This window comes from Dipodomys merriami, unplaced genomic scaffold (assembly GCF_024711535.1).
Source record: "Dipodomys merriami isolate MVZ:Mamm:240054 unplaced genomic scaffold, mDipMer1.0.p SCAF_4, whole genome shotgun sequence".
NCBI lineage: Eukaryota > Metazoa > Chordata > Mammalia > Rodentia > Heteromyidae > Dipodomys > Dipodomys merriami.
The window spans coordinates 38,850,992-38,876,603 of NW_027205603.1; the positions used below are offsets into that span (position 1 = coordinate 38,850,992).

A 25,612-nucleotide genomic window follows, 5' to 3' on the forward strand; every position below is an offset into this window, starting at 1 on the left:
CATCTTAAACCAACAATTTGTTTTTACACTGAAAGCAGAGGTTATACTGTGGGGGAGGGACATACAAAGCAACAAAGAAATAATCTTATAAATGCATTAGAAACAAATGCATGAAAGAAAAAAACATTTAAATACATATCTTATTGTTCATTTTCCTAACATCACCTTATCTGACCTTTTCTGCTTGACTCATACATATACTAGATATTGCAAATAAGGGAAACCATGGGACCTATGTGAAACCAACAATTTAATGAGACATCTGAACCTCCTTGAAGATGAGCAGCAAGCTAAACCCCAATCCAGGAGATGGAAAGAAATAATTAAAATTAAATCAGAATTAAATTAATTAGAATCCAAAAAAAACCATAGAAAGAATCAACAAAACAAAGAGTTGGTTGTTCAAAAAAAATAACAAAATTGACAGACTCTTAGCAAATCTTACCAGAAAAAGAAGAGAACACACCCAAATAAACAAACTCAGAGAGGAGAATGGAAACATCACCACAGAAACAACCAAGATTCAGAACATTATAAGAGAATACTTCTCAAAACTTTATGCTAATAAGTTTGAGAATCTGGAACAAATGGAAGATTTCCTAGCAAATATCAACATGCTGAAACTAAACCAAGATGAGTTCAACCAACTTAACAAGCCCATATCAAGCAGTGAAATAGAAACAGCAACAAGAGATCTACAACCTAAGAAAAGCCCAGTACCAGATGGATTTACAGTGGATTTCTACAAGGCTTTCAAAGCAGAGCTCACAACAATACTCCTCCAACTCTTCAATGAAATTGAAAGAGAAAATTCACTGCCAAACTCTTTCTATGAAGCCATCATAACCTTCATCCCAAAACCAGGCAGGGACTCATCAAAGAAAGAGAACTGTAGACCATTTCTTTGATGAACATTGATGTAAAACTTCTCGACAAAATTTGGGCCAATCAATTTTGACAATTCACCCAAAAAATCATACAGCACAATCAAACAAGATTCATTTCATGGATGCAAAGCTGGTTCAATATATGCAAATCAATTAATATAATGCATCACATCAACAAGAGCAAGGATAAAAACCACATGGTTATCTCAATAGATGCAGAAAAAGCATTTGACAAGATCCAACACCCCTTTATGATGAAGGCTCTGGAAAAACTACAAATCTATGGAACATTCCTCAATACAATAAAGGCCATATGACAAACTTACAGCCAGCATTATACTCAAGGGTGAAAAACTAAAGCCATTTCCTCTAAACTCAGGAATGAGACAAGGATGTCAACTCTCTCTACTTTTCTTCAATTTAGTATTAGAATGCCTAGCAACAGTAATAAGACAAGATGCAAATATAAAGGGGAGCCAAATAGGGAAAGATGAAGTTAAACTCTTCCTCTTTACAGATGATATGATCTTATATTTAAAGAATCCCATGGACTTCACTCCCAAATTACTCAAGCTGATTCAAAACTTTGGCAAAGTAGCAGGGTATAAAATTAACCCTCAAAAATCAATGGCTTTTCTGTATGCCAACAATGAGAAAAGTGTGGCTGAAATTAGGAAAGCAACTCCATTCATAATAGCCCCACAAAAAATAAAATACCTAGGAATTAACTTAACCAAAGAAGTGAAGGATCTCTATGATGAAAACTTTAAAACCTGAAAAAGGAAATCAAAACAGAACTTAGAAAGTGGAAAAACCTCCCACACTCCTGGATTGGAAGGATCCACATCATGAAAATGGCAATAATTCCCAAGTCTATCTACAAATTCAATGTGATGCCTATCAATATGCCAACCTCAATCTTCAAGGAAAGAGAAGAGGCAATCCAAAAATTTATATGGAACAATAAAAGACCCTGAATAGCAAAAACGATCCTTAACAAAAAGAACAATGCTGGAGGAATATCAATACCAAATTTAAAACTTGACTACAAAGCCACAGTAATCAAAACAGCTTGGTACTGGCACAAGAACAGACCTCAGGACCAATGGAATAGAATCTAAAACCCAGAAATTAACCCACAGACCTATAGCCACTTAATCTTTGATAAAGAAGCTAAAAAAATAGAATTGAAGAAATATAGTCTTTTCAGTAAATAGTGCTAGCAAAATTGGTTAAATACCTGTAGAAAACTAAAGCTAGAACCTTATATATCACCCTGCACCAGAATCAACTCCAAATGAATCAAAGACCTCGGACTCAAAGCAGACACCCTGAAAACATTACAGGACAGAATAGGAGAAACTCTAGGTATCCTTGGCACAGGCTGAAATTTTCTTAATAGAGACCCAGAAACACAACAAATCAAAGAAAGGTTGGAAATTTGGGATTGTATGAAGCTGCAGAGCTTCTGCATGGCAAAGGACATAGCTAGCAAGATCAACAGAAAGACTGGGAGAAGATCTTCACTAGCCATACAATGGACAAGGGTCTCATATCTAAAATATATCTGGAACTCCAAAAATTAAATTCCCCAACAACAAATCCTCAAAGAAACAGTTACCCGATAAATAAGTGGGCTAAAGAGTGGCCAATAGACACATGAAGAAATGCTCAACCTCTCTAGACATAAAAGAAATGAAAATAAAAACAACAATGAGAGTCTACCTCACCCCAGTTAGAATGGCTATAATTAAGAAATCTAATAACAGATGCTGGAGAGGATGTAGCCAGAAGGGAACCCTACTGCATTGTTGGTGGAAGTGTCAACTTGTTCAACCACTTCAGACAGTAGCATGGAGTTCCTCAAAAGATTTCACATAGAGCTCACCTATCACCCAGCAATCCCACTTTTGGGCATTTACCCAATGATCACAAACCAGACCATACTAAAGCTACTAACACAACTCTGTTTATTGGAGCATTATTTACCATAGCTAAGATATGGAACCAACCCAGGTGCTCCTCAGTAGATGAATGGATCAAGAATATATGATATATAGATATATAGATATGCAATGGAATTCTATGCCTCCATCAAAAAGAATGACATTGCCCCATTTGTTAGGAAAGGGAAAGACTTGGAAAAAATTATATTAAGTGAAGTAAGGCAGGCCCATAGAAACATAGGTCCCATGGTTTCCCTTATTTGCAATAACTAGTATATGTCTGGGACAAGCAGAAAAGGTCAGATAAGATGATGTTAAGCAAAGTTAACCCCAAGATAGGGATACAAGTGTTTTTTTCTTCCTTGCTATTGTTTTTAACGTATTAATAAGGTACCATGTGATTTTTTGTTGTTGCTTTGTATGTCTCTCCCCCATGGTATAACCCATTTTCACTGTATTTGATGTTGCTATAATTTGGGGAGGGGAAGAGAAAAAAAATGTTTAAATAGGGATATAGGTTGATCCATTGCAAAAATGAGATGTACAAAACGCCACATCAAAAAACGAACTTTGCAATTTAGGTGGGGGAGGAGTATATTTGAGGAGGTGGGAGGGATGGGATGGTAGGGGAAAAACAAAGGAGGAGGCAACAATGCTGGATAAGAAGTGTATTCTGTACCTTGCTCATGCAACTGTAACCCCTCTGTACAGTATTTTCACAATAAAAAACTTATTTATAAAATAAATAAATAAATAAAAAAGAATTCCTGAAACCTATTTGTTTGAATAAGGAGTTTACTCCACTGGGCCTGAGCACTGTCCCTCAGCTCTTCAGCCCAAGGCTAACTGAGCTGGTTGTTTTTAGAAAGCCAAAGTATCCGACGGTGAGAAGTTGTGCATTTCTTTTTTTGTGTGTGAAAATACTGTACAGAGGGGTTACAATTACATGGGCTAGACAATGAGTACATTTCTTATCAATCATTGTAGCCTCCTCCTTTGTTTCTCCTTCCCTTCCTATCCTCCCCCTGCCCCCCCCACCCAATCATCTCCGCTCCCCACCTCCCCACCAAAGTTGTAAAGTTCGTTTTTGACATAATGACTTGTACATCTCGTTGTTGCAATGGGTCCACCTATATCCCTATTTAAACGACTTGTTTTTCCCCTTCCCCTCCACAAATTATACCCACATAACTACAGTGAAAGCAGGGGTTATACTGTGGGGGAGGGACATACAAAGCAACAAAGAAATAATCTTATAAACGTGTTAGAAACAATCGCATGAAAGAAAAAAACATTTGAATACATATCTTAGGGTTCATTTCCCTAACATCACCTTATCTGACCTTTTCTGCTTGACTCAGACATATACTAGATATTGCAAATAAGGGAAACCATGGGACCTATGTTTCTTTGGGCCTGGCTTACTTCACTTAATATAATTTTTTCCAAGTCTAAACAAAATTGAGATTCCACCTCACTCCAGTTAGAATGGCTAAAATGAAGAACTCTAAAAACAACCGATGCTGGAGGGGATGTGGACAGAAGGGAACCTTACTGCATTGTTGGTGGGAGTATAAACTTGTTCAACCACTCTGGAAAGTAGTATGGAGGTTCCTCAAAAGACTCCACATAGGCTCCCCTATGACCCAGCAATCCCACTTTTGGGCATTTACCCAAATATATACAAACAAGACCACACTAAAGCTACTAGAACGACTATGTTTATTGCAGCACTATTTACTATAGCTAAGATATGGAACCAACCCAGATGCCCCTCAGTAGATGAATGGTCAAGAAAATGTGGTATATATACACAATGGAAAAACTTGGAAGTTGTGCATTTCTAAAGAGAACATGAAGGGAAATATTGAAGGTTCACAACCATAACTTTATCTACTTTCTAATGGCATGAAAATAATATACACTTAACAGAAGACAAACTTCAGGTTTTAAATCTAGTTTTCCTGGGCTCCAGAGAGTGAACAAGAAGGATATTGTTTCCTTATGCTGGGCAGCAGTGCCACAACAAACCACAGGATCCTGAGGTTTTTTGACACTCCACAAGATACTACATGGCCCATGATTTTTGGATACTGGTTTATAATAAATGATATGAGTTCTTCAATACTTTATTACATAACAGACTTGGTGTTATCTGATTTTGCCCAACCATAAGAAGCTAACGTAAGTATCTGGGGGTATTTAAGGTAGACTAGGTTAAGCTATGATGTTCAGTGGATTGTTTGTATTAAAGAAATTTCACTTCACAGTCTGCTGGCCCTGTGGGATGGGAAGGTGGAGGGGGAACATAATAGCAGAGGTAGGCAAGGCATCCACAGTACTTGATGCTTGACTCACTGAGTAATAAGGAAGGTGGGATTTGTGTTAGTTTTTCGCGTTTGTAACAAAACAGCTGATAAAAACAAATTGAAGGAGAAAATAATAATTTGGGCTCACCATCTGCAAGGTTTCAGTCCATGGTTGGCTGGTTCTTTGTGTCTAGGGCTGTGGTAAATGGGTGGATACTGGCCAAAGGGCAGAGTGGAAAAATGCTGCTCACCTCACTGCAGCCAGGAGGGAGAGAGACCACAAGGGGGCTCAGGACCAGATAAACCTTTCAGGACATGCCTCCAATAACCTACTTCCTCCAACTAGACACTGAAAAGTTGTGACTACCCCTCAATGAATCCACAGGTGAGGCCCTCTTGATCAAATCAGTCCCCAAATGTCTCACACCTGAGAACCAAGCTTTCCTCACAGAGCCTTCTGGGAGGGACCCTTAACAAAAAACCAAAGCAGAGATTGAGAAAGAATAGCAGGAGAGAGGACAGCTGAAGAATCCCTCTCATTGAAAACACACAAACAATCGAAGGAGTCAAATCAGGCAAGAAGAAACCCAGTGTGCAGCGGGCTTCAGTTGTCAGTGGGGCCCTCACTTTCCCAGTAGTTGGAGAATTAACCAAGGAGAGAAAGACAAAATAAGCAGAGAGGGCAGGAAGACATCCAAAACCTGTTGTCTATCTCCATTCTCAATGTGAAGGTCAAGAGCCATCTGTAGCCACCACTCAGGTTTAATTTGTCATGGAGAAAAATTACAAAATCCAATTCATTCAACCTAATTGAAGATGTTGAAATGGAGCCAGGTACAGTGGTTCATACCTGTAATCCTGACCACTCAGCAGATGGAGATTAGGTGGATCACAGTTTGAGGCCAGACTATGCAAAAGTTAGCATAAGTACATCCCAACAAATAAGCCAGGTATTGTTATAGCTATGTGGAAGACTGTAAATTGAAGGATTACAGTCTGAAGTCAGCCCCCAATGGGTTGGGAGTTGGCACACTAAGTGAAGATCCTACCTGAAAAAAAAACAAAAACCAAAACTAAAGCATAAAAGGGGTGTGCCTACCCATCAAATAGAAGCCCAAGTTCAAACCCTAGTATCACTAAAAGAGTAAAAATATATTTTGCAACTGAAAGGATGGTAAGAGTAGGAAAAGGCAGCATCCAGTGTCACTCTCAAAAATCAGGACAAGAGAAGTGAGAAAAGTAGTGTTTTCATCTGGAAAATGAGGTTAGATTCAGAGCTTACATATTTGCAAATCTCTTGCAAAGTTCTTGACTGTGTTGCTTCAAGTGGAAATGATTCAATCAGGCTTAGCATCCATTTGACAAAAATGGATATGTACTTCAGCAAAGAGAAAGACAAAACTGATAAAAATCATAATGTCTATAAACAGATATTACATTTCAGAGACTTTGTTGTCTTTTAAAGAAGAAAGAATAATTGAACAATAGTCATAAAGTTTAGGTTAATACATGGGCTGTTGATTAAGTTAATGAAATGAACTTTCTCTCTCCTGTATCTGCTAAATCTCTGCCTCTGGGTCTTAGTTTACTTGACTCTAAAATGGGAATAGGAGGATGAACTGAATGGGCTTCAAATTGTGCTCTTCAGGACCCAGAACATCCTGGATTGAACCTGCAAGGCCCCCCTGCTAGACCCTGAGCCAGACCTGAGCCTTCTTGTAGCAGAATAGACTTATTCTAACCTTTTTTCTATACCATAACTTGTATTAAAGTCTCATGGGGTCTTAGAAGAAGGAGATCTACTACATTCAAGAGACTAGAAAAGTAATACCCTTGAGCAAGAAAAGTAAGCAGGACCAGGCACTGGTGGCTTGTTCCTGTAATCCTAGATATTCAGGAGTCTGAGATCTGAGGATTGTGATTTGAAGCCAGCGACAGGCAAACAAATCTATGAGACTCATCTACAAGTAACCAGCAAAGCTAGAAGAAGAAATGTGACTCAAGTGGTAAAATGCCATATTTGAGTAGAAAAAAAATAAAACAACAAATAAAGAAACCATGCAACGTATTTTCTTTGGGCCTGGCTTATATTGCTTAATATAATTTTTCCAAGTCTTTCCATTTCCTTATGAATGGCACAATATCATTCTTTCTGATAGAAGCATAGAATTCCATTGTGTATATACACCACTTTTTTAAATCCATTTTACATCATTTTACATCAAAAGCATGCACAAACATTTGCAACAATATGTTTAGAGTCCATGGATATCTGTAATTAAAATGCCTCCAAAAGCACTCTGCTTTTGCTTCCTAAATATAGGTTCTTACTCCCTGATTTTTTGCCCTTCTCTGAACTGGCCCACCCCTTTCAGTTTGGGTTCCTGTGACTATATGATTCTTCATCTTATAACTACAGTTTGATGAATGACAAAAAAATGCTTCTTGACACAAAAAACTCACAGGCCACAATATTGTCAGGATAAATTATGGAAAGTGTGGCTATTGTATAAAATTAGCATTTGATGAATATGTTTGTCTTTTACTTCTTAAGGTCCATTTAAGTGGGGTTAGCACTTCTTAGTTTAAAAATTAACCAAATTTTTCAATGAGGAAAACAGTAAAAACAATTGCAAATTCTAAGGTTTATTAGTCTTGTGCCTGTATATGCTTGAGAAACTAGAGTTATAAAGACTGGGACAGGCTTAGGTAATTATTATGAAGAGGGGTTTTGAAACCAGACATCTGTCATCCCATCTCTCTTTTACTGGCTGTGTGTCCTTAAAGGAATTGCTTAGCCTTTCTATGCTTCTATCTCCTCTTCTATAGTATTGGGATATTAAGTACTGAATGAGTTAGTATTTGCTTTGCACTTAGAACAGTTTCTAACACACAAATGCTTAATGTATATTAGTTTTAAATGTAAATATGATGTCAAGCCCCAGTGTCTCATGCTTATCATTCTAGATACACAGAAGACTAAGATTTGGGGAATGAGGATCAAAGCCAGCCTACATAGACAAATCCAAGAGACTCAGCAAAAAGCTTGAAATGGAGGCATGGCTTAAAAGTAGAGTGCCAGTGTAAGCTTGTGTAGCGTGTGTAAGCCACCATTATTTAAAGCCTCTGTTACATGTAGACAAATTTATCTGGGTTTGCTCTTTTTTTTATTGGTCATAGTGCTTGAATTCTTGGCCTGGGCGTTGTCCCTCACCTGTTCAGCTCAAAGCTAGCACTCTACCACTTGAGCCATGGCACCATTTCCAGTTTTCTGGTGGCTTATTGGAGATAAGAGTCTCACAGACTTTCCTGCCCAGGCTGGCTTTGAACTGCAATCCTCAGTTCTCAGCCTCCTGTGTAGCTAGGATTACAGGTGTGAGCCACCAGCACTGGGCCGACAAATTTATCTTGATTAGAAAGAGCAGCTTACACTAATTTGAACTCACTGGGAGGGATTATAAGAAGTTTCTCATACATAGTTTTGAGACATAACTTTCTAGTGAAAACCAAAGAAAGAATAACGGATATCAAATTAAATCAAATAACCTCATTTTTACATTAAAAAGTAGCAATTTTTTCTCTTGCCTTCTCCTCTTCCCTCACTTTCTGAATAATTTAATCTGGAAACATTAACTCTGTAAAAGAAAGAATTATGGTAGTTCTGCAGTCATTGGAAAGATGCTGAGAAGTGCCAAGATCACAAAAGTAAAGGGAAAAAATTAAGGAATTGCTCCATATTAGTGAACTTATAAAAGATATGACAATAAATGCAGCATATAATCTTGAGGTGACCATTTTTGCCATGGACAATGACAGATATGAATGGATTCTGTGGTCTCCATGGCTATATTTTGGTATCTGTGATGATGAAGGCTAAAAGAATATATTTATTATAGGAAATGCTATGACAATCAGGGTGACAGAGCTTAATGTCAGCAACTTGTTCTCAAATGGTTCAAATAAAAAATAAACTCTGTATTTCTCTTGACACTTTTTTGGTAAACTTAGAATCATTCCAATTAAAAAGAAAAGAAACAGTATTTATTGTGAGAGTAGTCTCTCCTTAAAAATTGATATGTTGCTGGTTGCCAGTAGCTCATACTTGTAATCCTAGCTACTAAGGAGACTAAGATCTCAGGATCCCAGTTTGAAGCCAGCCCCGACAGGAAAGTCCATGAGACTCTGATCTCCAATTAACTACCAAAAACGCTGTAAGTGGAGCTGTGGCTCAAGTGGTAGAGCACTAGTTTTGTGCACAGAAGCTCAGGGGCAGGTCCTAGGCCCTGAAGTTAAGCCCCAAGACTGGCATAAAAATAAATTTTTAAAATTCAAGTATTGGTCACAGTTATCCAGCTGACACTATTTAGAGAAGGTTCTGGAAATTTTACAAGGGGGAGGGGGACATGCTGGAGGAAATAGGTCATAGATGCAATCTCCTAGGGGTATGTTATTCCTAGCATCTTCCTGTCACTCTCTCTGTTTCCAGTCCACCATGACGTGTACTGTTCTGCTAGTCCATACCCTCCCCACCATGATGGATGGAAACCTCTGAAAGTGAGAATGAGCTAAATCTTTCCTCCCTTTAAATTGTTTCTGTCAGGTATTTTGGTCATTGTGGCTATAAAAGTAACTAACAGCAGGAAACACTGACACTTTTTAACTATACCTTTCAAAGCATTTAGCACAATGTCTCCTATGTTGTAAGACCTTAGAAATGCAGCTAGATATAGAACAATGTGTTTTAAAACTTAAATCAAACACACACACACACACACACACACACACACACACACACACACACACACACACACACATATTCCTTCTGCCACTGACTAGTGACTAGATCAGGAATGTCAGATGCAAGGATTCATTCAGATGGTTGGAATTGTCACTACCATAAAGCAAATGTTAGGGACAGATGACCTTGAGGCACCATTTGTACTTAATTACGCCTGGTCCCATAGTGCTGATTATCATATTTCCTTAGTCCTTTCATAAGCAGCCTCCTGATTAAAAATCATTTATTAGACACAGTATGATGTACACCACACCACCAGTGCTTTATAAAGGTTTGATTAAATGCTATGCTTTCCCAGATTCTTCTTTAATTCACTCTTACTCACTCTCATTCTGTTCATTCAGATGCTATTTGAAGTATCTTCCCACCATGAACACAGAACAGGTTCATGACAGAGTCAGGAACAAATACCTTGAGACTCATTGACCTTCTTTGTACAGCAAGCTCCAAATTTGAGGACAAGGTTCCAATGCAGCCACACTTTGGTAACAAGATTAGCCCTTGCTTGTTTTGTCCCTTTTCAATTTCAACTTTGCACTTGATTATTCCAAATGCAAAAGATATTATCTCGGAGCTTAATAGAGACTCTTGAAAATAATTTTATGTAGCTTATTCTGTGCACAAAGCTAAGTTTCTTTATCTAAAAACTGTCATCATTTTTTTTAAAAAAAGAGGGATAAAGGGAAGAAATAAAAATGTAAACTGCTCAGCCTTGGTATCTAATTCTCCTCACACTGCCTCATTCCTGGCGCGCTTGGCTTACTTTGACATGTAGGGGCGCTCTGCCAGGAAAGAGCCACATGGACTGCCGAAGGGAATCACAACCTGACCCCCTCATCTCTACCCCCCCTTGTCCAGGACACCACTGCCAGCTTAACCAACGGTTAATTGCCTTTTCCTGCAAAGGAGTTTGAAAGCCATTTTCCTATAAACCATGCTGAAATCTTACCCCCTGTACAGTTTGAGGAAGAAAAAAAAAGCACTGTTTCCATTTTTAGGAGAACATAAGACCTGGCCTGTTTTATTTAGAAATTAATAATAATTTTGAGTGCTCTCTTTTCTGTGTTCTGGGAGAGCAATGAAGCAGCTCTGAAATGAGGCATTTACCACTGAGCGTGCCAGGACAAAAACAGATGGACCAAAAAAGTTTAGATGGATGAATCTGAAAAATTGGATGACCTTTATTATACCCCCAAAGTTATAAAAAAAATTAGAAGAGCAAAACTTCCATTTGCCAGCAAGATTCACTCCAATTTACAAATTTTATATTGTGGATTCAGGCACAGGAGGAAAAAGTCACACTATTATCTAGACAGCCTGACATCATTTTGTAATCATCAGTAAGGAGCCCACCAGGTCTACTACCTAAAAAGTCTAGAAAACTCTTCTGTTCATCAACCACTACCTTCTGCTCCAATAAAAAGAAGGTTAAAGGAGTTAGCTCATGGTCTAACCACATCCTGTGAGTCTTGAGACAGAGCTCAGCAAAAGGTAAATCCAGTTCATTAGAACTCAACCCAAACGATCCCAAGAAGTAACTCAATTCTCAGGTTACACAGCTACTTCAGGCTGTTGAACATTCCCAATCAAAGATACTCACACAATCCAGACTGACCCATTATTAAAGTGATGTAAGAAATGTATATAGTCTAAGTGGATCAGTTCAAATTCAACACTAATTGGAAGATCGATTTAAAGTATCCACTGTATCAAGAATGAATCTGGAGTATATAACTGTGCAAAAGTTTGGGCATAAAAATAAGAAAAATGTTTATTTCACAGTCTGAAGAACTCCTGAGTTTAATGTATAAAATATGCAGTTGAATACTGCCAAAGGTTACCTACAAATTCAATGTGATACCTATCTATATGTCAACCTCATTCTTCAAGGAAATAGAAAGAGCAATCCAAAAATTCATAAGGAACAATAAAAGACTACGAATAGCAAAAACAATCCTTAGCAGAACAAACAGTGCTGGAGGAATATCAATACCAAATTTCAAACTCTACTACAAAGCCATAGTAATCAAAACAGCTTGGTGCTAGCATAAGAACAGACCTGAGGACCAATGGAATAGAACAGAAGACCAAGAAATGAACCCACAGACCTATAGCAACATAATCTTCAATAAGGGAGCTAAAAAAAAATAGAATGGAAGAAAGACAGCCTCTTCAATAAATGGTGCTGGCAAAACTGGTTAAACAGCTGTAAAAAACTAAAGCTAGATCCTTTATATCACACTACACAAAAATCAACTCCAAATGGATCAAAGACCTTGGATTCAAAGCAGACACCCTGAAAACATTACAGGAAGGAATAGGAGAAGCTCTGTGTCTCCTTGGCACAGGATGAAATTTTCTTAAAGACCCAGAAACACAACAAATCAAAAAAGGTTGGACAAATGGGATTGCCTGAAGCTGCAGAGCTTCTGCATGGCAAAGGACATAGCTAGCAAGATCAATAGAAAGCCCACAGACTGGGAGAAGATCTTCACTAGCCATATAAAGCCAAGGGCCTCATATATAAAATATACTTGGAACTCAAAAAATTAAATCCCCCAAAAACAAATCCTCAAAGAAACAACTGCCTGATTAATAAGTGGGCTAAAGACTTAAAGAGAACTTCTCTGAAGAGGAAATAAGAATGGCCAATAGACACACAAAGAAACACTCAACTTCTCTAGCCATAAAATAAATGCAAATCAAGACAACATTGAGAGAATGGCTGTAATCAAGAAATCTAATAACAAGCGGGGCACTGGTGGCTCATGCCTGTAATCCTAGCTACTCAGGAGGCTGAGATCTGAGGATCGCAGCTCAAAGCCAGCCTGGACAGGAAAGCCTGTGAGACTCTTATCTCTAAGAAATCACCAGAAAATCAGAAGTGGCACTATGGCTCAAGTGGTAGAGCACTCACCTTGAGCTGAAGAGCTGAGGGACAGCTCCCAGTCCCAGAGTTCAAGCCTCACGGCTAACAAAAAAAAGAAAGAAATGAAGAAAGGAAGAAAGGAAGAAGGAAAGAAAGAACAACAGATGCTGGAGGGGATGTGGCCAGAAGGGAATTCTATTACATTATTATTGGGAATGTAAACTTGTTCTACCACTTTGGAAAGCAGTATGGAGTTTCCTCAAAAGACTCCACACAGAGCTCCCCTATGAACCAGCAATCCCACTTTTGGGCATTTACCCAAACAATCACAAACAAGACCATACTAAAGCTTCCAGCACAACTATGTTTATGGCAGCATTATTCACCATACCTAAGATATGGAAACAACCCAGATGTCCCTCAGTAGGTGAATGGATCAAGAAAATGTGATACACACACACACACACACACACACACACACACACACACACACACACACACACACACACACACACAATGGAACTCTATGCCTCCATCAGAAAGAATGACATCACCCCATTTGTAAGAAAAATGGAAAGACTTGGAAAAAACTATATTAAGTGAAGTAAGCCAGGCTCAAAGAAACATAGGTCCCATGGTTTCCCTTATTTTCAATAACTAATGTATGTCTACAATAAGCAGAAAAGGTCAAAAGCTATGTACATATGACCATATAAGATGATGCTAAGAGAAATGAGCCCCAAGATAGATACACAAGTGGTTTTATCTTTCTTGTTGTTGTTTTTAATGTACTTTTTTTTGTCGGTCATGGGACTTGAACTCTGGGCTTGGGCGCTATCCCTGTACTCTTCAGATCAAGGTGCACTCTACTGCTGACGCACAGCACCACTTCCGATTTTCTAGTGGTTTATTGGAGGTAAGAGTCTCAGGGACTTTTCTGCCTGGGCTGGCTTTAAACCATGATCCTCAGATCTCAGCCTCCTGAGGAGCTAGGATTATAGGCATGAGCCACCAGCATCTGGCTTGTTTTTAATGTACTTACAATGTACCAAATACTATGTTGAAAACTTCGGTGGGGGGGTAGTTGTGGAGGTGGGAAAGGAAGGTATGGTAGGGAAAAAACAACACTGATAGGAAATGTACTCATTACCTTACTCATGTAACTGTAACCCCTTGTACAGTATTTTTACAATAAAAATATATACAAAAAATATGCAGTTGAGAATTAACAACATTTCTTATCAGTTAAGAATGCTGAGGTAGGTTGATCCTTTTCCAGTTCATAAGCATGATGATTGGATTCTCACGTGCTTGCGTGATATGTGCCTCCCTCTAAACCTTGTTACAACGTGGGCACATTACCCGTCTGACATGAAAAAAAAAAAAAGAATGCTGAGGTAGAGACATACAAGGCTGATCTGATCTCAGTTCTGCTTTGCTTTTGGATTATAGGAGAGTTATAGTCCCCTCTTACCCTTGTACTTGTTTAGCAATGTGGGCAGCTCTAGCCCAGGCACTATCAGAATGTGTCCTTTCTGAGCTAGCGCATTGAGTTGTTTCAGTGATAACTTCTATCCCTGATCTTCCTTAGTCATAGCAAACTGTGAAGCATGTGCTGAGGGATGGCATCCTCAGGTACATGCCACAAAACTTGCAGTGTTCTCAACATTCTTCCATGAGCAATAATTTTTGCTTTCAGCTACTGAGGTTCAGGGATATTTACTGCAGCTATTTACTGTACCTACTTTTCTATAATGTATCATACCTACCACTATTCAGAAAAAAGGTTGCAGGGCATGTCAGATCCACCAAACAAGTATGAAGTGTATATCAAGTTTTATGTGAGAACCTAATAGTAAAGACAGGAAGCAGGACTCTCTGGTGTCTTCCCGTGGAAAGGCTCTGAAGGCAGGAGGCATAGCAGCCACAGGTTCACATGTCAAAAAGAGGAAACAATTCTGAGCCAATGTTGAGAGACACTAGGTGATTCTGTAAACTAGCACCAGTCTTTCAGATGATTCTAATTAGTACCAAATCACACACACACACATGCAGTGATTTTTCCCTTCAGTTTACCCTCATTTAAAAGGCACATGAATTCTGAAAACAAAGAGATATACTTCCCCACCCCATGCCCTTGGTCTATGGCCATACAACCTTGAATTGGCCAGTTCTTATCTGATCTCAGAAGCTATACAGGGTAAGCCCTGGTAAGTACTTGAATGGGAAAAGCCCCAAGTCCTTTAAATTAAAATCTCTTGGAATCCATTAACACAAGACATCCGTTTTTATTAATTTAATTATGTTTACGTGTTCAAAATATCCAGGTGGGACCTGAATGATATATATAGCAGCACCTAACTGTAATCTCAGTTACTCAGGAGAATCAGAGTTCAGTATTAGACCCTTTCTGAGAGAAATAAAATAAAAACACGGGGACTAGAGAGATACTGCCAGAGTGGTGGAGTGCTTGCTTAGCAAATATGAGACTCAGTTCAATCACCAGTACTAATAACTACATACATACATACAAACACCACCCAACAAGAATCCCAAATAGTAGTTTTTTATTTTTTTCCTTTTTTTAGTTTAGAGTATTTTTTAAAATTTTATTGTAAAGTTGATATACAGTTACATAAGTAATGAGTACATTTCTTGTCAAACATTGTTACCCGCTCCCTCATTTTTCTCCACTTTCCCTCCCCTGAGACTGCCTTCCCCTCACCAAGTTGTAAAGTTCATTTCCAACATAGTGTCTTGTGAATATTGCTGTTGCATTGGTTCACCCTTTGTCCCTTGTCTTACCATTTTGTTATTCCCCTTACCTTCCCCAAATCAGATACACATAAATACAAGACACAGGAAACTAAAATCAAAAGCAGTGAGAACAGGGGATAAACCATAGGGGGAAAAATGAATGAAAAAAGAAATAACTTCATACAGTACATTAAAAAACCTCTGTTTCCATTTCTTGGAGTTCATTTCAATTAGCATCATTTTATGTGGTCATATGTACATAACTATTGAGCTATTGTGATCCTTTTCTAGGACTATCCTAGACATATACTAATTATTACAAATGAGAAAACATTTAGCCTATGTTTCTTTGGGTCTGGATTATTTCACTTAACATGATTTTTGCAAGTCTTTCCATTTCCTTACAAATGAGGTGATGTCATTCTTTCTGATAGAAGCATAGAGTTCCATTGTGGATATATACCACATTTTCTTGATCCATTCATTTACTGAGGGACATCTGGATTGGTTCCATCTCTTAGCTATGGTAAATAATGCTGCAATGAACATAGTTGTGCTGGTAGCTTTAGTGTGGCCTTATTTGTGATCATTTGGGTAAATGCCTAGCAATTGGATAGCTGGATCATAGAGGAGCTTTATGTTTAGTCTTTTGAGGAACCTCCATACTGCTTTTCAAGTGTGGTTGAACCAGTTTACATTCCTACCAACAGTGTAATAACATTCCCTTTTGGCCACATTCCTGCCAGCCTCTGTTATTGTTTGTTTTCTTGATAATAGCCATTCTAACTGGGATGAGGTGGAATCTCAATGTCGTTTTGATTTGTATTTCTTTTACAGCTAGAAATGTTGAACACTTCTTTATGTGTCTATTGGGTATTCTTATTTCCTCTCCAAGGAAGTCTCTTTTTAATTCTTTAGTTCACTTATTAATGGGTTTGTTATTTCTTTGAGGATTTGTTATTGGGGTCGCAGGTAATTTTTTGATCTCTAGGTATATTTTTTTATATGAAGCCCTCCAAAATAGTTGACCCAATCACCAATTTCCAGCCTCTGACCATTTAATTCATCCTTACTTACCACAACCTAGTACATTAGCAAGACTCAGAGATTATGTTTTTGAAAACTTAAGTGCTCTTAGTGCACATACATATGCATCAAAAAATAGACAAAAACAACAGTCAAATTAAAAGGTTGACTAATCTACAGCTTTAAGGTGTTTATATCTGATACTTTTATATTATGAATAAAATAATGGAGCATTGAGAAGACCACTAGAGATCAATATAAATATATATTATATATACTAAAATGTTATATATTATATTACACATATGTAGCATATATTATATACAATATAATATATAAATAAGTATCTTACAAATAATAAAGTAAAAATGCAAGCTGCTGAAATCCCTTAGGTTTTTTTTATTAATAGCAAGATGTTATCATTTGCTCACATTCCTCAGCTTATTAGGAAATTTGGACTGTGGTTTTGGATGCTAAGTTGAAAGAACTAATTAAATGATAAATGTCACTTTTTCTCCCAACTTACACAACCAGGATTTGAATAACACATTCTCCTATCGTGCCAAACCAAGAGAGAAAATATTATTCTTTTGGTCTGTAGAGGACAAAGGGATTCACGAAAAGTGATTAATTAGTAAATAAATAGGACTTTTTATATCACTGGAATTTTTTTATTTGTGTTTTTTACAAGGAATATTTTAAAGGCAAGTATGATTCCTAAGCATAACACAAACATTAAATCACTAAACAACTATAAATTTAGCACTTTCCTCATTTACAAAGAAAGTCCCTAGAGGCAAATTTCTAACATCCAGTTTTTCATACACAAGAAAGATAATGGCTGAACTTGGTCTGTATAAATAAATAAAAGAGTAAAGGGGGAATAGGGATATTTGATCAAAACACATTATATGCATGTTCAGAAATGTCACTATGAAACTCCTTGTACAGTCAATATAAGGTAATAAAAATGTTTTTAAAAAATGTTAAGCTCCAAGATTGGATGACAGAAGGAAAATACCATAGGAAAAATGTGCTTTTTTTTTCCAATTTGTATCATAATAAATACTATATGCTATTTCTTGCAGTAAGACACCACAAAACTGAAGATCACTTTGAACATAACTTTTACATTTACCTATTTCCCAGAAGAGGAAAAAGGACACAACAAAGCCCAGCATAGGCAAAGTGTAAGTCCACCATACTACATTCTCAGTTCCTCCCTTTACATTCCAGAATTCTCAGACTCCTCCTTCCTAGAGCTATTTTAAAAAATGCCTTTCTGCAGGAAACAGGAAGCCAAGCTTGGGATTGATGCTTATTTAACCTAACTAATGGCAAATAATACACTGTACACGTATTTTAACACTGTATCAGTAGCATTTTGGGTTTCTTTTTCATATACAGTAAAGCAGACAAGTCTGAAGTTGCAACTCAGTGTGTTTTTACACAATTCTACATCCATATGGACATACTCAAATCAAGACATAAAGCATATTGAAACTTCTTTGTACAAGTAATTAAAGATAATTAAATAATAAACATTTCACATGCTATCCATTATTTGTGAGTGTGTGTGTGTGTGTGTGTGTGTGTGTGTGTGTGTGCACGCACGCTGCTTCTAGGCCTTGAGCTTAGGGCCTGGGCACTGTCCCTGAGCATTTTTGCTCAGGGTTAATGCTCCACTTCCTAAATCACAGTTCCAGTTCCACTTTTGGCTTTTTGGTAGTTATCTAGAAATAAGAGTTTCATGGGCTTTGATCAGGTTGACTTCAAACCAATATCCTCAGAGCTTAGCTTCCTGAATAGCTAGGATTATTACAGGTGTTAGCCATTAGTAGCCAGCTATTTAACATTTTTTTAAGTATTTATTTTAATTTTGGAGGGATGTACTGGAGTTTGAACTCAGTGCTTTATGCTCACTGGGTAGCCACTCTACTACTTGATCTGCATCTTCAGCCATTTCATTCTGGCTCCCTTCAAGATAGTCTTTCTTTTGTCCTCTGTCTGGCTTGGACTATAATCCTCTTATTTATACTTTCTGCCATAGCTAGAATGATAGGTATAATCATTACACTTACCTTTTTCTGTTCAGATTTCCTGGGGTAGCCTTAAACCTATATCCTCCCAAACTCAGTCACCTGCATAGCTAGGCACCAGGCATGTACCACCACACTCAACTGCTTTTTAAACCAAAAATCCTTAAGATAGTGTCATCCTATGTCACCTATGCTGTTCTCAAACCTCAAATTCTACTGCCTCCCATGTGCTGAGATTACAGGTGAATGCTAGCATCTCTAGCCTTAAAGGTCAACTGTGTTGATATATACCTGTAATCTTATCTTTCAAGAGGCAGAAACAGGAGGATCTCAAGATTAAGGCTAGCCTGGGCTACAAACTGAGACCTGTCTCAAAATGCTATATATTAAAAATTAAAAACAATAAAATTTTATCTAAAGAAAATACTGTGACCTTAATAGGTCTCCAAAATTCATATGTTGATATTTAATCATCAATGTAATTGTATTAAGAGATAGGGCCTAAGGGGTGATAAGTCACAAAGATCAAATATGCATGGATAAACTTAAAACTTTATACAAGAGCTAAAAGGAGGTGATTTCATTCCTTTCTTTCCCTTCCATCCTGTGGGGACACAATATCTTCCCTTTCAGCTGTTTAAGGAAAAAGCAAGAAGGCTCCCACCAGATGCCAAATGACAGCATCTTGATTTTGTACCAGGCTCTAGAACTATGAGAAAATAAATTTCTGTTCTTTAAAAATTATCTAGTCTCAATTATTTTGTCTTAGAAGCACAAATCATCTAAAACAGAAAGTTAAATGGAAGAAAGAATATTTTCACTTTCAATAGTGAGTTAGAGAGACTGTTGAAACTAAAAATGTCCAGTGTTGAAACGATTGAAAGATTGATTTTGACTCATCCTTCCTTTTACAGTGCTGGGGATTGAACTCAGGATCTTGTACATACTAAGTAAGCAATCTACAACTGAGTTATAAGCCCAGCCTTTGAAAGTATAGATCTTGTAATCACCAACCATGATTATCATTTGGCAAAGCAACCTTCTCGATTCCATAGTTCCTTCATTCATACTATAAGAATGATTTAGCTGGTACCAGTGGCTCCCTCCTATAATCCTAGCTATTCAGAAGGCTAAGATATAAGGATCTGAATTCAAAGCCAGCTCAAGCAGGAAAGGCCATGAGACTCCTATCTCCAATTAACCACCAAAAGGCCAGAAATAAAGTTATAACTCAAGTGGTAGAGCACCAGCTTTGAACAAAAAAGCTAAGGACCCTAATTTCAATGTTATGTCCTATGTCTGAGTGAGTTTCATGGGAATTAAATGAATTAACAAATGTTAAGGCTCACAAAGTTCTTAGTGAGTATATCCTAGGTAAAATAAACAAATAATAAATTTAAATTAATCATTTTAATAATCAGCAAATGTATAGTCAGTTGGACCAAAACATCTTCTTTGTATTTGCTGCTACATTTTTCTGGGATAATACCTTCAAAGGTAGAAAGAACTGTTAAAGGGAATGATGCTTAATTTGAACTACTGCATCAGTTTCAAATAGGATCCTAAAAGCAATCATTAAAAATAAACATACACTGTCTTTGATCAAACACACTGCTATTGTTAAGACTATCCTGCAATGATCAAGCTATTCATTTTTCAGTACTTCCAATATTTTGAAGCTTAAAATGTTTTAATTCTGTCCACCAAGCAATTAATATGTTCTACCAAACAAATTAGAGCTGGAGAAACAAATTAACACCTTTCAAGAGTGATATATATCAATGCAAGATTCTACAGAATGCTTTGTGACCCTTCCACCTAACTTAATGGATAAATTTTAGGCATGAGAATCTCCCAGCTTGTCTTAACTCCTTTCAGAATTAAAATAATATGCATTCTTAGGAAGTACAAGCTCTCAGTAGAAAAATGAAACTCCTTCCCAATGTATGAAATCCTTTCAAACTCCCTTCCTCAACCACAAAATCTAACTAAAATCCTTTTCATGGATAAGGGCTTACATCATAGATGTTTTAGGAAAAGGAGTAAGGGCTGAGACAAATGCACAGCAAACTCCTTTCCAGATTCTCATGACAATGATCACGTCCTTCAGCTGTAAACCTCTCACCTATGACCACCTCATCCTGGTCTTCAGTCTGGTGGAACAGATTGGCATGGGGACTTACTATTCTCCAACAGCTCCCACTTCCTCTCTCTCTAGATTTCAAGTTGTTTGGAGAAGTTGGAAAAGAAAACTGCCTTTTGGAAATGGAAGGACTTTGGAAAAAATCATATTAAGTAAGTAAGCCACACCCAAAGAAACATAGGTCCCATGGTTTCCCTTATTTGTAATCATTATCTAGGATAATCTTAGCAGATGAGCAGAATAGCTCAATAGATATGTACAAATGACCATATAAGATTATGCTAAGTGAAATGAACTCTAAGACATGGACACAGGAGTGTTTTTTGTTGTTGTTGTTCTCAATGTACTATGTGATTTCTTTTTACTATTGTGTTTTCCCTGCTATGGTATATCCCCTGTTGTCACTATATTTGGTTTTGGTGCCCTGCTATTACATATATGTTTCTCTGAAGTAGAGAAGGGAAAGGGGAACAACAAAATGGTGAGACAAAGGACAAAGGGGAACCTATGTAAAGCAATAATCACAAGACAATATGTTGGAAATGATCTGTACAATGTGGAGGGAGAGTGGGAGGGAAGAGGAAGAAAAATGAGAAAGGGGTAACAAGCTAGACAAGAAATGTAATCACTACCTTACTTATGAAAATGTAACTCACTCTGTATATCACCTTGACAATATTTTTTTAAAAAAGAAAAAAGAAAACTGCCTTTTGTTCACCAAACTGTCTCCAGCCAAGCACTGGCAGTTCACATCTGTACTCGTAGCTACTCAGGAGGTTGATATCTGAAATCATACTTTAAAGCCAGCCCCAGGAAAGTCCATGAAACTCTTATCTCCAATTAACCACCAGAAAACCAGAAGCAGAGATATGGCTCACAGTGGTAGACCTCTAGCCTTCAGGAAAAAAGGTCAGGGAGTGTCCAGGCCCTGAGTTCAAGCCCCACGAATGACAAAAAAAAAATCTCAAAAAAAAAAAGTTGGAGGTCCGAGGTCCAGAGGAAGATGGTGGAGGAGAAGCTGGAGGCTAAACAAGCGCTCATATACAAAACAGTTTTAGTGTTTCAGTGAACAGTCCTCGGCTAGAGAATCACACCAAGTATGCCATCACAGTACAGAGAGTTTGGCCAAAGAGAGCTTGGTCAAGGAGACAGATCTGAGCACTTGGCAGTGTCTGCAGCAGTGGCAGCAAAGGTGGAGGAGGCAGTGGCGGTGACAGTGGTGGTGGCTGCCAGGGCCACCATATCAACAAAGAGTATCTTTCTTGTTATTGTTCCTAACATATTTATAAGATAATTTCTTTGTTGCTTTGTATGTTCCTCCCACACAGTATAACCCCTGTTTTCATTGTATTTGATGTTGGTATAATTTGTGGAGGGGAAGGAAAAAAACAAATTGTTTAAATAGGGATACAGGTGGACCCATTGCAACAATGAGATGTACAAGATACTATGTCCAAAAGCGAACTTTACAACTTTGGCGGAGTTGGGGGGCGGGGGGAACGGGAGGGCAGGGATGGTAAGGGGAAACAAAGGAGGAGGCAAATGCTTGATAAGAATGTACTCATTACCTTTCTCATGTAATTGTAACCCCTCTGTATGGTATTTTCACAATTAAAAAAAAACTTTAAAAAAAAGAGTCTGGGACAAAGGCACAATGGTGTGCAAGTGGATTCTACTCACCACCAGTAAGAAATGACAAGGAGCAGAAATCTTCATTCTACTGATCACAGACCATGGACGGCCCAGAAACCAAGAGGCTGGTGTGAGTACATCCAAGACATCCTCACTCCTTCTCACAGAGCAGTGGTAGGAAGGTAGCCCCTCCCCCACCAGCAGAGATCTCCATCTTTGATACTGACAAAAGCCCAGCCAGAGCAGCTAGCTCCAACTCAGGCCTTGGAAGAAAACAATAGGGGACATTCCACAGGTCCCAGGAGCTGGGCTCAGCTCCACCCAGGGGAAAGTTGCCCTTCCCAGGTAGAGAAACTCCGCACCCAGCGGAGTGACTTTCTTCACTGGCTAAACAGAGACAGAGGCTGCCCTTCTGCACTGCAGCCTAGGCCTGCAGTCTCAGCAGCAGGAGGGGTAGCTTTAGTATGGTCTTGTTTGTGATCATTTGAGTAAATGCCCAAAAGTGGGATTTCTGGGTCATAGGGGAGCTCTATGTGGAGTCTTTTGAGGAACCTCTATACTGCTTTCCAAAGTGGTTGAACAAGTTTACACTCCCACAAACAGTGCAGTAGGGTTCCCTTCTGTCCACATCCCCTCCAGCATCTGTTGTTATTAGAGTTTTTTATTATAACCATTCTAACTGGGGTGAGGTGGTATCTCAGTGTTGTTTTGATTTGCATTTCTTTTATGGCTAGGGAGGTTGAGCATTTCTTCATGTGTCTATTGGTCATTCTTATTTCCTCTTCAGAGAAGTTTCTCTTTAAGTCTTTAGTTCACTTATTTATTGGGCAGTTGTTTCTTTGAAGATTTGTTGTTGGGAATTTAATTTTTTGAGTTCCAGGTATATTTTAGATATGAGACCCTTGTCCATTGTATGGCTAATGAAGATTTTTCTCCCAATCCATGGGCTTTCTATTGATCTTGCTAGCTATATCCTTTGCCAGGCAGAAGCTCTGCAGCTTCATGCAATCCCATTTGTCCAACCTTTCTTTGATTTATTGTGAGGCAACAATGTTTGATAAGAATTGTGTAATTGTAACCCCTCTATAAGGTATTTTCACAATTAAAAAAAAACGAAAAAGAAAAAGGAAAGAAAAGAACCAGTCAAGCCACAGGAAAACCAAACACCATAAGCAAATCAGAGATTCCACCAAGAGACTGGTTATGGACACAGGGGAGATACAAGATCTTCCTCCACCCAAAAAATTATCAAAGAAATCTTTTTTCTACCAAATTTTTTAAATTTTTTAAAAGGTGTTTTCTATTTTTTTCTTTCATTGTTTTATTTTAGGGGTGTGTGGTGTGTGTGTGTGTGTGTGTGTGTGTGTGTGTGTGTGTGTGTGTGTGTGTGTGTGTGTGTGTTTTAATCTCTTTAATTTATTTATTTTTTGGTCAGTTGTGGGGCTTGAACTCTGGGCTTGGGTGCTATACCTCAACTCTTTATTTCAAGGTGAGCACTCTACCGCTTCACCCACAGGTCCACTTCCAGTTTTCTAATGCTTTATTGGAGATAAGAGTCTCACAGACTTTCCTGCCTGGGCTGGCTTTGAATCATGATCCTCAGATCTCAGACTCCTGAGTAGTTAGGATCACAGGTGGGAGCCACGGGTGACTGGCTTTTTTAAAATCTCTCATAAGTTTTTGGTCCTTTTTCTTTTTTTCTTTTTTCTTTTGTATGACTAATTGCTGTTCTGCTCATCCCCAGATGTATACCCATCGTCAATTATTAGACCTTATAACTCATTTGTACACAATTCTGAAATTTCATACTCAGTTCAAAACCTCTTAGGTTTAACTTCTTTAATAGTAGTATTATTTCTTTATACCTATATAATTTTTAAGTATTTCATATTTAAAAATTTTTTATTTTTAATTTTTTAATTTTTCTTTTTTATCAATCATCTCCTTTCATCCTATCCTTTTCTTCTCTCAATATTATCTCTTTATACTTACATAATTTTAAGTGTTTAATTTTTCAAATTTAAATTTTTGTTTTTTCGTTTTTTCTTGTTTTTTTTATCTCTCTCTTATCATTCTGTCCAATCCATTTCCTCTCTAGATTAGGACTTGGTTAAATTCACTCTTTCCTTTTGCCTCTCCATATACCACTAATCCTATTTTCCCCCACAATTCTCCCTAAACCTATTAATCTTAGCCCATTATTCCATAGTTGTTTGATGTTGAATAGGTATCTGTTGAACTACATTGTGTCTGCAGCCATTTTCACTGTGAAATTACAGAACTCTGGCTAATGCTCTCCTTAAAAGAGTGTTCTAGTACAAAATTGGTGTTACTTTCATACCAAATGACCAGAACAAGCTGGAGAAAAACAAGAAAAATAGCAAGTCCGGGAATCTCAACTCCCACTCATGATAATCAGGGGTGACAAAACAGTTAATAAATAATCCTGAGGAGAGTTCTGAAAAAGCTCTACAAACACTACTGGTAAACATGATGAATGAAAAGATTGAAAACCTGGAAAGGACTCAGTGTAAGCATGATAGGGAGCAAGACAAAGCAACCAAAGATTAATACAGGAACTTCACAAGCATTGTGAAGCTAACCAAAAATTACTGTAGGAATCTCCCGAGCATGAGGAAGCTAATGAAAGATTAATATAGGAATTGTGTGAGCAGGCTGAGAACAGTCAAAGAGAAATACAGGAATTGCATGAGTGTGAGGAAGCTAATCAAAGACTAATACTGGAATTGAGTGAGTGGGATGAGAATGGACAAAGATCAATAGAGCATTCATGGAATCCAAAAGCAGACAATGAAGGAATCCACGGAGACCACAAAAGGAATGCTGAATGCAGCCTGACAGAAGAAAAGGGAGTCCATGGAACCCATAAAAAATCAACTGAAGGATTTGAGAATAAATACTGAACACCAAATTAAGGAAGTAAAGAAGTCCATACAAGATCTAAAAAACAGCTCCAACAAAGAATTCATCAAAGTCAACCAATTACAAGGAAAGGAAATTAAAAAACAAAGTAGAAAGTCTTGACAGTAGGTTAGACCATGCAGAAGATCAAATCTCAGTGATTGAAGACAGCTTACATGTTACTGAGAAAGAACATACAACTATCCAAGACAAATCCAAGAAATATGATAGACCTATTCAACATTTGGAAGACACCATCAGGAGGCCTAATCTGAGGATAATGG

General features: G+C 37.8%; 1 non-coding gene across 1 annotated transcript; it reads left to right on the plus strand.

The window, feature by feature from the left end:
• Nucleotides 1-14,076: 14,076 nt before the first annotated feature.
• LOC138806402 (small nucleolar RNA U13) lies at nucleotides 14,077-14,181 on the plus strand. The gene has a single exon (XR_011365847.1). It is a non-coding gene; the product is annotated as a small nucleolar RNA U13 (small nucleolar RNA).
• Nucleotides 14,182-25,612: the final 11,431 nt, after the last annotated feature.